General features: G+C 40.6%; 1 long non-coding RNA gene across 1 annotated transcript in view; it reads left to right on the top strand.

Moving 5' to 3' along the window:
* LOC146889251 (uncharacterized) overlaps positions 1 to 15,793 on the top strand; it is a 60,482-nt gene that overhangs the window by 3,987 nt on the left and 40,702 nt on the right. Inside the window, exon 2 of the long non-coding RNA XR_015000310.2 lies at positions 10,195 to 10,294. This is a non-coding gene — a long non-coding RNA (uncharacterized LOC146889251). The remainder of the gene's footprint in view (positions 1 to 10,194; positions 10,295 to 15,793) is intronic.

Here is a 15,793-nt window from a genome sequence, read left to right as displayed (position 1 = left end):
TACTGTCATTCTGTCAGAAATGAACTCATCTCAGCAAGATGGTTTCTTTGTTTTCTATTGTCCTGAAATTAAACTTCTCTGGTCTGACTCTCCAACTTTTCTTAAATGTTTGGTTTAAAAATTAGGTGGATTGTCGTTATCGCTCAACTTCGAGGTTATTACATATCATAATCCAATCCTCTGCTCTGCTTGCAGCAAATCCCATTTTTCTTTGGATTTATCTCAAGCAATTAGAGGGTTGTGCCAGATCCCCCAGAGAGTTTGAACCTTTCCTTTGGTCTTGTAGTCTGGTGGCAATTCTCTGTGAGGGAGAAATGGGGACTGTACAGAAACTGATGCACACTGATGAACAAATGGAAGAGAAGCCCAGGCAAAGGAAAACCGTCATATGAAGTTATTCAGAACACCCCAGTTTAATTCCCTGTGTTCATGCCCACTTCCCCCAGAGACACAAGCAAGGGAAAACTACTATCATCTTTAGTAGAGATCTCAGTTGTTGAAATTGGAGAAAATAATGTATTCTCTTGAGCCCAAACACCTGTTCATCCTGTATCCCCTACCACGAATAATCAGTTCTTCTCATGATTATGATAGCCCTGTTGAGAAAATTGCCCATCTTCTTATTATAATTTTTATGCATACTCAAAATGAATATTTTAACTGTGATTTGTCAAGAGCTATGTCCAGTTGTCAGTATGGCACAGGGATATATGAGGAGGGCTGGTGCAAAAGTGGGTTTTAATATAAAAATAAAATGCTTGAAATTTCTCAGTCTCGTCCTAATCAAATAACACAAACCAGATCTACCTTGTCTTTCCTTTTCACTGCAACACTCCTGGTCACAAATGTGTGCTCAAAAGGAAGATAATTATCATAAGGCATCTATATGATTACAGATTACTCAATTGTTAATCCTCCGTCTTTGGCAAAATGACTTGATTGATTTTGGAATTTGAGCTTCTTTGTGATATACTGCTTAGAAGTGACCATTTCTGAGAAGGCAAAGCGGGACTTAGGCACACTCAGAAAAGAGCGCTGCATAAATAAGGGGAATCATACTGAATTGCCAAAGATTATTTTAATGGCTTGAACCCCTTCCTGTTACAATAATTACAGGAACATCTTTAAGCTCTTTTCTGAACAACTTGTGAATTGAAATTGAAAATTTTTTAATGAATTTAAATTATTTAAAAATTTGGATTAGAGTTTTCAGGATGAATGATTTCTGTATTCTGTTTCCCTGCTTATTAAGCTTAAGTTGTTAATGAATTCTCCTGTCTTCTACACAAAATTTATGCAATTGCAGATGATATCGTGTCACATAGAAATATACTTCTTTAGAATGACTGTACCTTTAAGAAAATATGTGTAAGTCTGTTTTTCTAAAAAGCCGCACCTCAGAACAATATTTCTTCCTTTTTTCAATTGCAAAAAAAAAAAAAAAAGCTTTGATTGTGATTTCTGCTTCATGGCTTAGCATGGTGACAAATGTCAGGAGAGTTTGCAAATGTTAGGACGATGCCACATCGATCTCCTAATTTTGAAAGTTCCAGAAGCCGCTGCAGCGGAAGTGAAGACTTCTTCCCATCGCCTGCCTGAAGCAGAAGTCCTTTGGACAGACTGCGCTTGACCTCTCATTAAATCAGCTTGTGGAGGACTAACCGGCAGCTGCTGCTGACGTGAACCCCGATGTAATCTCTTTAACCTTGTCCTGTAAAGCGCACACAAGTCATGACCGGGGAATTCAAAGTAAATTAGGTTTTCCATGAAAGTCTATCATCGAAATTCAGTTTGATTAAAATGATGCCTGATTTGTATCTGTCATGACATACTGGCTGCAATTATTCAAACTTTTGGAATTCACACACCCAAGTCTGCTTTTCCATATCTATGTCTATCTGATTTCTATGTTAAGATGGTGAGTTTTCTATTATGGCCATGTTTCCACATTTATGAAATGGAATTAGATTTTACAAGAGGAAAATGTATGCCAAAACTACCCTATTTGTTTAACAAAACAATATACCAAGATGGTAGATTTGAGATATTCATTCGCTGAAATAGAATTGTTTTCAGTTTTAGGAAATATTTACTCTATACTTAATATGAAGATATTAGAACTTAAAGAAGTATAGAGACTCTTGCCATGTGATCAGTTTAGCTTGAACATGCCATCCTCCTGCCTCAGCCTCCAGTGTAGGAATTATAGTTGTGTACTTCTGCACCTGGCTAGAACTCCATTATTACATGTGAACTCATCCTGCAGCTATTTTGTTAATTCAAATGAATTGTTTTCAGTAAACACAGTTTCTCGTGGAAATTGCATGAGTCACAACAAATGTTACCAGATTTATCCTGGTGTGTTGTTGCACCTCCTATTCATTTTCTAATCTACTTATTTTTATTTTATGTGCATTGGTGTTTTGCCATGGTTGTCAAATCCCTGGAACTAGAGTTCCTCTGGATGGGTGGTCAGTGCTCTTATTCGCTGAGTCATCCCGCCGGCTCCTCATTTTCCATCCTTCTTATTTTCAACCTTGTAGTTCTGTTCTGAGGCTAATCACCAATGAGCTGAAAGCATCTAGGCTTCAGCTCTTTCTAGTCCGTTACTTGGTAGATGTCTGTGTTCATGCTAGTGCTGTGTCCTGGGTCATGGCTTTAAGCATTTGCTAATTGAGAGCAGAGGATGCAGTTCAGTGTGGAATGCTTACCCAGTGTGAGTGAGACACTGGCTTTGATCCCCAGCCCAGCAAAACAAACTTACTAATTAAAATTAAAAAGCAAATTACTGAGATAAAAATCTACATCCAGTGAGCTCCCTAGATCTTAAGTATAGAGAAAGAACATTTTTTGTTTTGTCTTGATTTTGAAACGGAATCTTATATATCCCAGGCTGGTATTGAGCTAGTTATTTTATTTTATTTTGAGATAGGGTCTCTGTAACTCGGGCTGTTCTCAAACTTGCAATTCTTTTGCCTTAGCCTCTCAAGTGCCGGGATTACAAGTTTGTGCCAGCACACTCCTCTGGAATTTGGCTTTAGATTGCCCTGATCTCAAAGCCAATTAACACAGCTCCAAACCTCTGGAATACTGACTCTGTTTTACAAGCTCCCACATTTTCTTTCTCTCTGCTTTGTCTCTTTCTGTCTCCCTTGTCTCATTCTCTCTCTCTCTCTCTCTCTCTCTCTCTCTCTCTCTCTCTCTCTCTCTCCCTCTCTCTCTCTCTCTCTGTGTGTGTTTCTCCTCTGGGAAAGTGGCTTATAGGAGTTCCTGTTTCTTGACTTCTTCCTTTCTACTTCCCATGACATAACAGTTTTATCAGTTCTTGGACCAGTGAGAAATGACAGTACCAACATATGTGAGCATTGTTCTTTAGAGACTTATGGAAAGGAAGTAGTATAAATTGAGAAAGGTGTGCAAATGAACTGATAGAATCTGGGCTTGAATTTAGGCTTTAGAGGTTAGTCCCCAGGTATGACATTACTCAGCAAAGGAAGTCATCTCCCAAGTTGGCTGTCTATTCTGTACATTCTCTCCTTGTGTGAGCAGAGATGTAGATGAGCTTGTTGAACATTGCCTTCATTCAATAAGATAGGCACTAGGCACATCTCAAGTATGGCCTGGCTACCATATTGATTATTGTGGAGTTAGAAGGCTACTTTCACAGCAGAGAGATCTCTTGGACACCAAAACAGTGACAACCACTGTCTTTTATACTGGGAATTCTCTCTCAGTTACACAGTCAGGAGAGGTGTGCTTCAGGCTCTCTGCAAATCTCAGAGTGGCTATGCACCCTCTCCTTTCATCTCTGAGACTTTTCTCCCTTCCCAACTTTTGTTTTCTATAGTGGAAACACCTCAAAATTTTCAGAGAAAGCAGTAGTCTGTTGCCTCTGTTGCTAAAATTATACTGGTTTTGGGGGGAGTCTTGAAAGGGAGATGGGGACTTTAAGGATTCCCACTTAAATTGTGTTTCTCTTTAGCGTACCTTTCTCCACATTTATTGAGCAAGATAATTCTTTTCTTTCTTTTTATTTTTGGTGCTGGGGATTGAATTCAGGGCACTGTGCATGCTAGGCAAACTCTCAACTTCCAAAGTAAAACCCCTAACACCAAAGCAAGGTAGTTTCTTAGCAGATTACAAATTTACCATGAGACCAATAGCTTCCTTTCTGTTGTAATCAGGTTTTGCACATTTACAGTTCGAGGGTAGAAGGCTGTGAGGACATTGATAATGCTGGGTGGCCGGGAGCTTCTGAACTGGAGGTGACAAGGACATAAACCTCCTTGTGAGTCACTTTAGGAGGAACCTTGTGTTTGCTACTATTGCCAATAAGGAAATATTTAGATTGCCTTGTTAATATTAGAAACTGATGCCTCTTATTAAAGGTGGGACATCTTAAGACAATCACTAGTCATTGTTAAAGTAAAGAACAGCTCATTCTTTTTCAAATTTTAAAGGTTGAGCCTTTCACCATGATTAATAAAGGATAGTTGTTATCTACTTTGGTCACAAAAATTCATGTACAAAAGAAACACTTTGACAAATTAAAAGTAAAATGGTGGTATGAACACTTGGATCGGTACTGCTAATTAAAAGACTTAACTTATTAGGCCTTGAGGGGGGAGGAAAAAAGGAAACAAACAAGTATAATTTGCCAGATTAATTTTATGGCCTGTTCTATTTAATCAAACTGTACCTTTTAGTGAAAATGACAAATCTGAGTTGTCAGAATGTGGTAGATAAGGAAGATAAAGGTCATATATTTTAATGTCACAGAAGGTCTTATTAAAGGAACCTTAATTATGTTAGGTACCCATGGAACATTAATTAAATACTGTCTGAAATAATTAGGTTCAAGTTACTGATGGTTTAATTAAAGTCAATTTCTTATATTATAGGAAAACTAAAGGTTCAGTATCTCTGTTGGCAGAATAATTGATAGTATGTCAGAAAGGCAAAATAGTAACCTTGACCAACCAGAGGGAGTGGCGATATGACTCTCAGGGCCTTCTGTGCACTGGCTCGCTTCTCCATGATAGCCTATGTCACTAGTACCTCACTCTGGCTGTGTTCAGCTTTTCAATAACAAAACATGACTGCCCTGCAGCAAGAGGTGACTATAATATTGCAAATCTGTCTCCTCAGGCTGGAAAAGTTTAACTACATATGTGGAGAAAAGAGAGAATTTATTTATTCACCTCTCCCCTCGTGGTCAGACCCCCTGCCTTTTGTCACCTCTGCACATTGTATTTCGGAAATGCTATCCTCCACCTGGCCAGAGGGTACCATGGCATTCAAAAGCCCGGTCTAACCCTTCATGTCCCTGCTTCTCTGTAAATCTCAGCGATCATTCTCATCTTCAGCCAGGTTTCATTTGCTATTGCTAGCATGGGTTTTGGAATTCCAGCTCTGCCACAGCTGTGAGACCTTGGGCAAGTTACTTCTTTGAATTGGTTTCCTCATCCGTAAAATATTAGATGTAATAATAGCTACTTAACAGGGCTGTTATGAGGATAATGCTTTAATGTATATAAGCACTTAGCACAAGCGAAAAATACATGGTGAGCCCTACAAAACTGATACAAATATGCCGTGGTCAATCGGATCATGGGGATTTGGGGCACAGATTAGATAAGTAGGGGAATCCAAGTGAAAAGCCAATTTAGAGTAACTATAGAGTATGAGAAAAGGGAAGAAGAAAAAAAAGAAAAGGGAAGAAGATGTTACAGAAGGAAAACGTGGCTGGGGTCTTTATGGACTGATGATTTCCAGCCCTGTTCTTTTCGTTTTTATTTTCTGAGGTTTGAACTAACCGAACTGCCTCGTTTCTGGGCTGCAATAACACTGGGGATAGGTGACTTGTGTAGGTCAATAGGACAACTGTACTCCATTCTAGGACATTCTCTCCCTTTTAATGGAATGAATTAGAGTGACAGTTTTATGTCTGAAGTGCTTCTGCACACATCATCTTATTTTCTCTTCTCAACAGCTCTTGGCCCCATTTTACAGATGCAAAGATTGTCATATAGAGAAATTCTTGTGCCAGGAGCATTTCTTCCTGCACAACTTGATCCCAAGGCTTTTGCCTCCTAGCTGGGCTATGGTTTAGAGAAGCACAGCTGCGCAGGCCTGTGGACTCCATGCCACTAGTGATTGTGAGCAAAGAATGGAGTTTACATTTTTCTGGCAAGGGAGAGGGTTATTGTTTGTTTGTGTGTGAGACAGGGTTTTCTACATCCCTGGCTGCCCTTGGGACTTACTGTATAGGATGATTGTGAATTTCAGGACCTCCTGTCTCAACCTCCTAGTGCTAGGATTATAGGTGTGTGCCACCAAACCTGGCTAATGTGGTATTGGGATCAAATCCAGGTCATTGTGCATGCAAGCCAAGCCAAGCACTGTACCAGCTGAGCTACACCTACAGCCAGATTTTAGATTTTAATAGATTATAAAGACTCAGGCAGGAAGGGAGTTAGGAGTAATAGCACTGACTGGGTATTGTCTGCAAAACCTCTTTAGTTTTGGGAAAGTCTGCTGTCCCTCTTTAGTGCAGTGCTTCTCAAACATAAATGCCTTTTTGAATCTCCTTGGGGTGTGGTTAAAATGTAGATTTGCTAAGCACTTGACGGGCAGAGGCAAGCGGATCTCTATGAGTTTGAGGATCTCTGTGAGTTCAAGGACAACCTGGTCTGCAGAGTAAGTTCCAAGACAAGCTCCAAAGCTACACAGAGAAACCTTGTCTCGAAAAAACAAAAACAGTGATTCCGATCCAGTGGATCCGAGTCAAGAGATCTACATGTATAATGAGCTTATAACAAAATGATATCCAGGTTGCTGGGCTGTGGACCACACTTGAATCATTAAGGATTGGACCAGGGTAAAAGTACTTTCACGAAAAACCTGAGTTCGGATCTCTGGAACTCATATAAAAATGTGGAATGCTCTGAGCACTGACTGACATCTGTAATTCCATTTAGCACTTCTACAGCTAGAAGAGAACTGGAGACAGGAATATTTCCCTGAAGCCCCAGGGCTATCCAGGTTGGAGTGTGCAGCTCCTAGAGGCAGAAACAAGAGAGACTGTACCTCAACGAAGTGGAAGGAAAGAACTGATTCCTGGATGCTATCTTCTGACTTACACCCATGCAGTGTGGCACACATGTATACATAAGGAGGAGAATAGAATTAAAGGAAGAGCGAGTAAGGGTTGTGTTTTATACCCCTTCTGTATCCCTAGTTCATAGAAGGATGCCCATTAATTGCTTTCCACTTGTGTGTCTCCAAAGTCTCAGAACTTTTGGACTTCTCGCTAGCATTTATAGCAGTAAAACTCCAGCCATTAGCTTTTTTTGGAGGGGGGCATTGCAGATAGAATCTGACTATGATGCTCTGGCTGGCCTGAAACTGGCATGTGGATCAGGCCAGCCATGAACAACTCGCAGAGATTCACCTGTTTCTGTCTCTCAGGTGCTGGGATTAAAGGTGTGTGCTGCTCCATCCCAGCCAACCTTTAACTTTTCCAACTTTTTCCCCATTCCTCCTAACAAATGATGATGGTTTCTGCTTGCTGCCCCCATCAGCTGATGCCAGCTCCTGGAGTGTTGTGCTGGCAAGGCAGAGAATCATGCAGCTTGGTCCTTGAGCTGCTGAATCTGGTCGAGTCCTCTCCTGCTTTCTTCAGCTGAAAGTGCATTTTTGCCATAAACACACAGACCCTGCTTTTCAAATAAAACCTGTTGCGTTTATATAATGTTATTTGTATATATGCTTTCAAGGCTGACCATATGGCACTGAACAACTAATTGGTGCTCTCTTCCCTGAGGAGGGCCAACTGACTCAACTGTAGTTCTTTGTGTAGTGTTGAGCCCTTGTGGGATTTTCCCCATGCAGTGTGACATATTGCTTGCATTTGGATGATCATGTTGGTGAGGTTTTATGGGGATAGCTTCTGATGTTACCAGAAGACACAGTTTCACAGCAAACTTCCTGGTCCTCTGGCTCTTACAGTCTTTCTGTCCCCTCTTCCAGTGTTCCCTGAGTCTCATCTGTGGGAGTGCTTTGTAGAGGTATCCATTAGGACTGAGCTCCATAACTCTGCACGTATTGATTGCTTGTGGTTTCCGGTAATCGTCTCTGTCTGTTGCAAAGAGAAGTTTCCTTGATGAGTGGTGAAGATTTCACTTATCTGTGGGCACGACAGATGTTTATAGATTGTTGTTAGGGACTACACTGGTTTAGTAAATTCATGGTTGTAGATTCTCCTCCAATAACCATGATTTCACCAGCACTGAGCAGTTTGCTATGTTTCCAGTACTAGGTATTGAAATCATCTCATTGAGAGAGTCTTAGATCTAATTAGAGAACTTTTGGTTAGCAATAAGGTAATTCATAAGGTTATCATGCCATCCTAGTTGTTGACATAGTTCATAAGCATCATAAGCTGGGTAGGACTATAGGTTGTCTTCCTCTTTTGAAGCTTGCATGGTTCCTTCTGGTACCAAGAAATTTAATCCTCATGGAAGAGGCAATTTAGATAATTCCAACTTAGAGACCTCTGGATCCTATTTCTAAAGTGTTTGATACCTGCAGCAATAAGGACTTACCTTTCACCTCTAGAGGACTGAATTAAGTACATTATAGGTTTTTTTTAAAAGATAGATAATAGATTTTTCAACCATCTATATTGTTATTTTACCTCCCTCCAACCTTCTTCTGTGTTTATCTCCCTCCCTAATTCCTAAAGAGCACCGCCTTTCTAACTTCTCCCAATCAGATCCTTTATCCTCGTCCAACCTTCTTCTGTACTGACCTCCCTCTCCCTCCATAAGAAGATCCCCGTTCCCATTACCATGATGGGATCACTTGCACCCTGCTATTCCACTCTTTTTTGCTCCTCAATTCCCCTATCCTGGCAGTGGCACCACTTTCCTTTTCTGTTTCTGTACTCACCACAGGCTATGTACACACATCTAAAGATCTGGAGATAGCAGCCTCCAACAAGTGAGAACCTGAGACATTTGTCTTTCTGGGTCTGGCTTACTTCACTCAATACGATCTGTTATACACACACACATATGTACACACACACACACACACACACACACACACACACACATATATATATACATATATATATATATATATATATATATATATATATTTGGTTTTTTGAGGCAGGGTTTCTCTGTAGCTTTGGAGCCTGTCCTGGAACTAGCTCTTGTAGACCAGGCTGGGCTCAAACTCACAGGAATCTGCCTGCCTCGGCCTCCTGAGTGCTGGGATTAAAAGTGTGCACCATGACCACCCAGCAATATATTTGGTGTTGCTATACCATCATCACTATCATAATTCCTTTTTTTCAACCCCACCCACTTTTAAATTTCTTGTGAGGCAGATCCGATAGTGATAAACTCCTTTTGGTTTTGGGGAAAGCATTTCTGAATGACAGCTTTGCTGGGCACAACCTTCTTTTTTGGCACTAATTTTTTCATATGGTGTGCTGGCTAGTTTTATGTCAACTTTACAGAAGCTAAAGTCATCAGAGAGTGGGGGGAACTTCAATTAAGAAATGGTCTCCATAAGATCAGGCTGTAGGCAAACCTGTAGGGCATTTATTAATTAGTGTTTGATGAAGGAGGACCTAACCTAATAAGAATGGGGCAACTCCCCAGGCTGGTGGCCCTGGTTTCCATAAGAAAGTAGGCTGAACAAGCCATGAGGAGCAAGCCCATAAGCAACATCCCTTCACAGAGTCTACATCCACTCCTGCTGCTAGGCATCTGCTCTGTTTGAGTTCCTATCCTGATTTCCTTCAAAGATGAACAGTGACATGGAAGTATAAGGCAAATAAACCCTTTCCTCCCCAACTTGATTTTTGGTCATGGTGTTTTATCACAGTAGTAGTAACCCTAAGATATTTGGTAATGCATTTTCTTCCTCTCTGTCAAGTAGGGTTTATGTTGAGAAGTCTGCAACTGAATGTATTGGACCTTGCTTTTTTGTTATTAATGTGTGTGGTGGTTTGAATAAGAAGGTCCTCATAAGTTCATATATGCGGAGTATGATCCCAAATGGTGGACTGTTTAGAAAGAATTAAGAAGTGTGTTCTTGTTGGAAGAGATGTGTCATTGGGGGAAGACTTTGAGGTTTCAAAAACCCAATCTAGACCCTGTCTTGTACTCTATCTTCCAGGATGGATGCTCTCAACTGCTGCCCCAACACCATGCCTGCCTGCCTGCTTACCTGTTGCCATCATCCCACCATATTGATCATGTGCTAAGCCTTTGATACTGTAAGTAAGCCCCCGATCAAATGCTTTTCTTTTATAAATTGCCTCAGTCATGGTGTCTTTTTCACAGCAATAGAATGATAACTAATACAACCTTTTTGTTCTGTTGCTTTGAGGATCTTCTTTTTGTTTTTGATCTTTGATATATCTTGCATTGTATGGTGTTTCATTTTGATTGAATCTAAATGGTGACCTTTGGCTGTGCCATACTTGGATATTTACATCTTTCTCTGTGTTTGGAAATCATTCTCTTATTATTTCTTTTAAGTTTTATTACATTTATTGTGTGTGTGTGTGTGTGTGTGTGTGTGTGTATGTGTGTGTGTACAGGCTATCATGACACATGTGTAGAGGTCAGAGGACAACTTGCAAAAGTCAGTTTTCTTCTTTCATGTTGTCCTTTGAATTAAACTTATATTATCAGACTTGGTGGCAGGTGCCTTTATATGGTGAACTATATCACCCAACCTATTATTCCTTTAAATAAGCTTTCTACTCTTTTAAATTTTTGTATTACTCTTTGAGTATCAATAGTCTATACATTTACTGTTTTGATGTCCCATAAATTTGTTTTCTTCATTTATTTACATTTCATTTTCTCCTCTGACTGTAAATTTTCTGGGAATACTCTGTTAATAGTAAAATTGTCTATGGCTTCCAGAAAGCCTTTCTAATATGACCCAGAAGCCCATGGCTGTAGAAGCTATTGTTCTTCTACAGGACACCCTCAATCATGGCTGGAAACATATAAGCTACAATCCTGTGGCCTCCAAGTCTGCATCAGCACCAGCCTGGAACCTCACTGCTGTTGAAGCTGAGATAGTGATGAAGTCCACAAAGCACACAGTTCCCATAGCCCGCCTGCTATTAAGGTTTATCAGAAACTGAAGCTCACTACAACTGGCTAACAATGGTGTGGGCAGAATTCAGTGTCTGTACAGAGTTTGCCTGCCTATTTCTAGTTTAGGATCACTTGACAGATACTACTGGCCTGGAGCCAGGATCAGTGTTCTGGAATCATGTCCAATGTCTTGTTTGTTCAAGGATCTGGAATTGAAGAACAAGTTGCAGGACTATATTCTCTTTTCTTTCTTCCTTGTGGACGGCACATCTTTTCATTGTGCACTGCTCTCAATTGCAGGAGAGATGACATGGGAAAAGCAAAATTATCCTTTCTATATAATTCAGTGAATTCCCTTCCCTTGCTCTCTTTCCTTTCTGTCCATCTCCGTTTTTTGAGATATGGTTTTGCTTGTCTGGAACTCTCAGTGTAGTCAAGACTGACCTAGAACTCACAATTTTCCTCTTTGGCACCCTCCTGAGTATGTCGCTCAGCTTTCCACTGAGCCTTTTCTTATATTATGCTTATTTTTACTTGATTCCTTAGCTCTTCTGAGGGTACTTTTGAGTGCACACAGTTGCCCAAATTCAAATTTTTATGGCACATGATCACAGTGAGTTCAGTTTTGCAATCTTTCTTTTTGAAACACTCAGTTTGTAATTTCAGAAATATTAAGTGAAACTTATCTGGAACCACCATCCTGAGCCCATGTTAGGACCCTCATTTGTATAAAACCATAGTAAAAAAACATATTCTGAGCCTAGGAGCCCTCTACACATGAAGGAATTTGTATACTGGCAGCTCCCAGAGCCCTCTTGAAGGGAGCACATACCAACATGAGGCAAGAAAACCATTTCTAAGTCAGCCTCCAACATTTTTACCTTTAATTTAGGGCAAGTATTTTGATGAAATGCCATTGCAAATTGTTGAAAAACATTCTTTCTGAGCTAGTTACCCGAAGGTGGGGGCCGAGGACCTGGCTGAAGCAGCCAGAAGCCCATATCACAATAACAAGGTAGAGAGAACACAGCCCCTAATGATCCTGTGTCTGGTTGAAGAGCCCTACAAGGCACTTACTTTCCCCCTAAAAGCATTTACCTGCTGTCCTGCCCACGTTGCCATAAAGATCTGTTCTACAATGAGAGTGGCCAATGAATTATGGAACAGGAATGTAGTAACAAAGGTAGAAATGTGTCCTGTTATCAGTCACACACATTCAAGCCCAGCCTGGGGCAGCACAGAAGAGGAGACTATAAGCTCTAGGATCTTCTCATTCAACCAAGATTGCTTTATATAAAAGTTGACAATGCCTGCCTGAGAGCCTTTGTTGATATTCAACATTTTTAAAAATAGCTGAACAGACTAGACAAAAAGGCATGACAGAAAACTTGGACAGGAGACTGGCTTGGACTCTGGCTTAAGAAAGGAGTTTGCTGTTAAAAGTGGGCAACAAACACACATTTCTGAACATTTAATTTATTTGAAAATAAGAATCAGCTTTACTACTCATTTATTTTCACCCTCTAGGTCAACAAAGACAATCAGAACTCAATTTTAGTTGCTTGTTAATGTATCTCTCAAGTCTTCCTTTTTTTCTCCCAAAAGTTCACACACAGTTAAGACCATGATCCTCTGTCTGTTTGATGAGGCAGGAGGACGATGACATTAACGGCCTTTCAGAAAGAGGTTGTAGTGCCAAAAGCTGTCTTCAAGATATCAAACAATCATTTCTCCCTTCCTTCAACAGATAGGCCCCAAGTACCTGCCTTGTTCTATGGGGATACAGTAGTGAATAAAATCTGTGTCGTTGTTACTTGGGTCTCCATGCAGCTTAGTTTACCCAACATGAACTTTCTTTCTTTCTTTCTTTATTATTTATTTATTTTTAATCACTGGAAGTCTCTTGTCTTTGAAGCCATTTCCTCCCATTCCTTGGAAGACTACAATGATTAGGCAGCCTGTCTACTTCTGGAAGGGTAGTCCTTTAAGGAGTCCCAAGAAAGGCGGGTGGGTGAACTGCAATGGTATGCATTCTAGTCGGCCTTTCTCTGATGATCTGAGCAGGTTGTTTTATTGAATCTTCTAATTTATAAACAGGGAAATAACTACTTCAGTGGTTCTTTTAAGATTGAATAAATCTTTATTGTTTTGATTCTTTGGGATAGAATGGTAGTGATTTCTGTGACACCATTGCAGCCAGCAATAAAAATGAGAGATGCAGTGTTGTTGTCCCATCAAATCTGGAAATGGAAACAGCTGCTCTATGCTTTGTTAAGTCAGGGTAGAGCCCAACCCGAAGCTGGTGTGATGTCTTACTGTCGGTGCGTGGATCAGGTGAGGTCTCAGGTCTACTGTGCTGGAAGAAGGGGCTGACTTGTAGAGAGAGGTACAGCTGGTAGAGTCAGCATTTTATCTGCTGGCAGATGCAAAAGGGATCGTTCCTGGCGGATTGGGATACTGAAAGGAAGCAGACATAGTTGGTGTCTGTTCCTGACCTTGGAGAGACAATAGTCTAGTCACAGTTGCAACTGCACACACCTTTATGTGCGCACACATGGGATTGTTAAAAGAGTTTAGACTTTTCCCTATATTTTACAGCCTTTTATTTTACAAATTTTGCATTGTCACCCCCTTTATACACCACAGAGTGTAGTTCTAAATTCTTTATTTTTTCTTTCTCTTCAAATTTTTCACCTTCTGCACCTCATTAACTTTACCTTCTGTATCTCCAGTGTATTCTGTCACCCCACAAGAACCAAGCATAATGGTTTTGTACAGGTTACATCTCAGATATGATTTAAACATTGGTGTTCATTAGTTCATAGGGTTGTTGGAGACTATCTCAATATTAGCAGATAATACTACTATTTCCCAAGGTTATCAGAGAGAAGACACCCAACCCCCACTTTTCATAACCAGAAGCAGTGGGAGAAGGTTCCTAGCACCAACTGTTGTAGTCAGCTAACTTCTCTTTAGTGCTATAAAGAACTAGGCTCATTACAGTGAGGGAAGGCATGAAGCACAGCCTTTTGTTAGGGTCCCATAGGGTTTATTTCAACTTATTTCTTGAATTACCACTATGATAGGGAACCTCAGCCAAGCACTTTCTGCTTAGGGTGTGTCCCCTTGGGGCCACACAAAACAAATAAAAGATCGAAGTGCACTTGCTGCTTCCTCTTTGCCCCTGCGTTCTTGGAACGTGGGGACCCTGGTATAAGTTTTCCTTTCTTCTGTTTATTAAAGCTATATCTTTTATATTAAGCTAGTCTGATTAATTTTTAACTACTGATTGACCTCGCCCCTTCATCACTATCCAGGAGCCCATGCATAGGGATATCAAGAGAGGAAATATATCTTGAACATATGATTGACTTTAATGTTATTATGATCAGGGACCAAGATCTCATGATGTTTATTCCTGTCATTAATAGACCAAATGGGCCTAGACATGGTGGTGCATTATTGGCTGAGGCTGCTTGTTTGTTTCCCATCTGCTCAGACCCAAATACACAAGTTTGGTCAAGTGTGCTTGACCAAACATTTAAGCATATTGCTTTAATTAACCAATTTCTATCATTTTATATTTTACCATGAGGCTTGTGGCCTACCAGCAAAGTTTCAGCTGGCAGCTCATGTCTTTCTCCTCTGGCAGCTGCATGGTGTCTCACCGACTCTGCATTCTTTCTCCCAGCATTCAGTTTAGTTTTCCTGCCTAGCTCTATTCTGCTAAGTCACTAGCTAAAACAGCTTTATTCATTAATCAATAAAATCAACACATACACATAAGGATTTCCCACACCAGTGCTTGCCTTTAATATCAACATTCTAGAGGCAGAAGCGGGGGATCTCTGTGGGTTCAAGGTCAATCTTGTCTCATAGTGAATTCTTGCTTACTAGTCTGCACTCTCCCACCGTGACAAAGTTGCCAATTTGTACATCCCTGAAACAGAGTGACATGTGAAATACATGTTCTTGTGTGACTTCTCAAAGCAATTGAACTTTCAGATGTAATGGAGATAGTCCTGGTCAATGACAATGGTCCTCTGAATCTTCATCTTGGTCACAACACCAGACAGGATCTGACCTCAGGTGGTGACATTACCAGTGAGGCGCATTTCTTGTCTGCGTAGGTGCTCTCCTTGGGCATCTTGAAGCCTAGAGGGTTTTTTTTTAAGCACTAAGGGAGTTTTACTGGCGTGTTCTCATAGCAGAACACGCTTCTTGTTTTGAAAGACTGTGGGCTGCTTTTCATAAGTACACTTAGTCTGAACGTCCTCTATCTTCCCAGCAGCCTGAGGGAAAAAACCCTTAAGTTGTTTTTTGTCACAGTGTTTAACAAAGCAATAGGAAAGTAGTAAGAAAAGGCTCCCAAACATTGTCCCAGGTTGCTATTCCTTTTGACTGGAGATGAGTAGTCTCTGCTGCTTTGCTGCTTCCCTCGCTCCCTCTCCCTCTCTTCCTCTCCCTACAGTGCTGGAAACTGAAATTAGGATCTCAGGTAGGGATTGCAGCCTTCAGCATGCTGGTAAGTGCTCTTGTTATGAGTTGAATTATACTGGCAGCTATGTATTTCTCACTTTCATTTAGCAAAGAAAACACCTGCAGCTCACCTTGTTGGAACATTGTAAACAATTCTTGTCTGTGAAGAGGTAAACTGAACC

This window comes from Myodes glareolus, chromosome X (assembly GCF_982192425.1).
Source record: "Myodes glareolus chromosome X, mMyoGla1.1, whole genome shotgun sequence".
Taxonomy (NCBI): Eukaryota; Metazoa; Chordata; class Mammalia; order Rodentia; family Cricetidae; genus Myodes; species Myodes glareolus.
The sequence above is the reverse complement of the archived record's forward strand: the minus strand, read 5'-3'. Positions and strand labels throughout refer to the sequence as shown.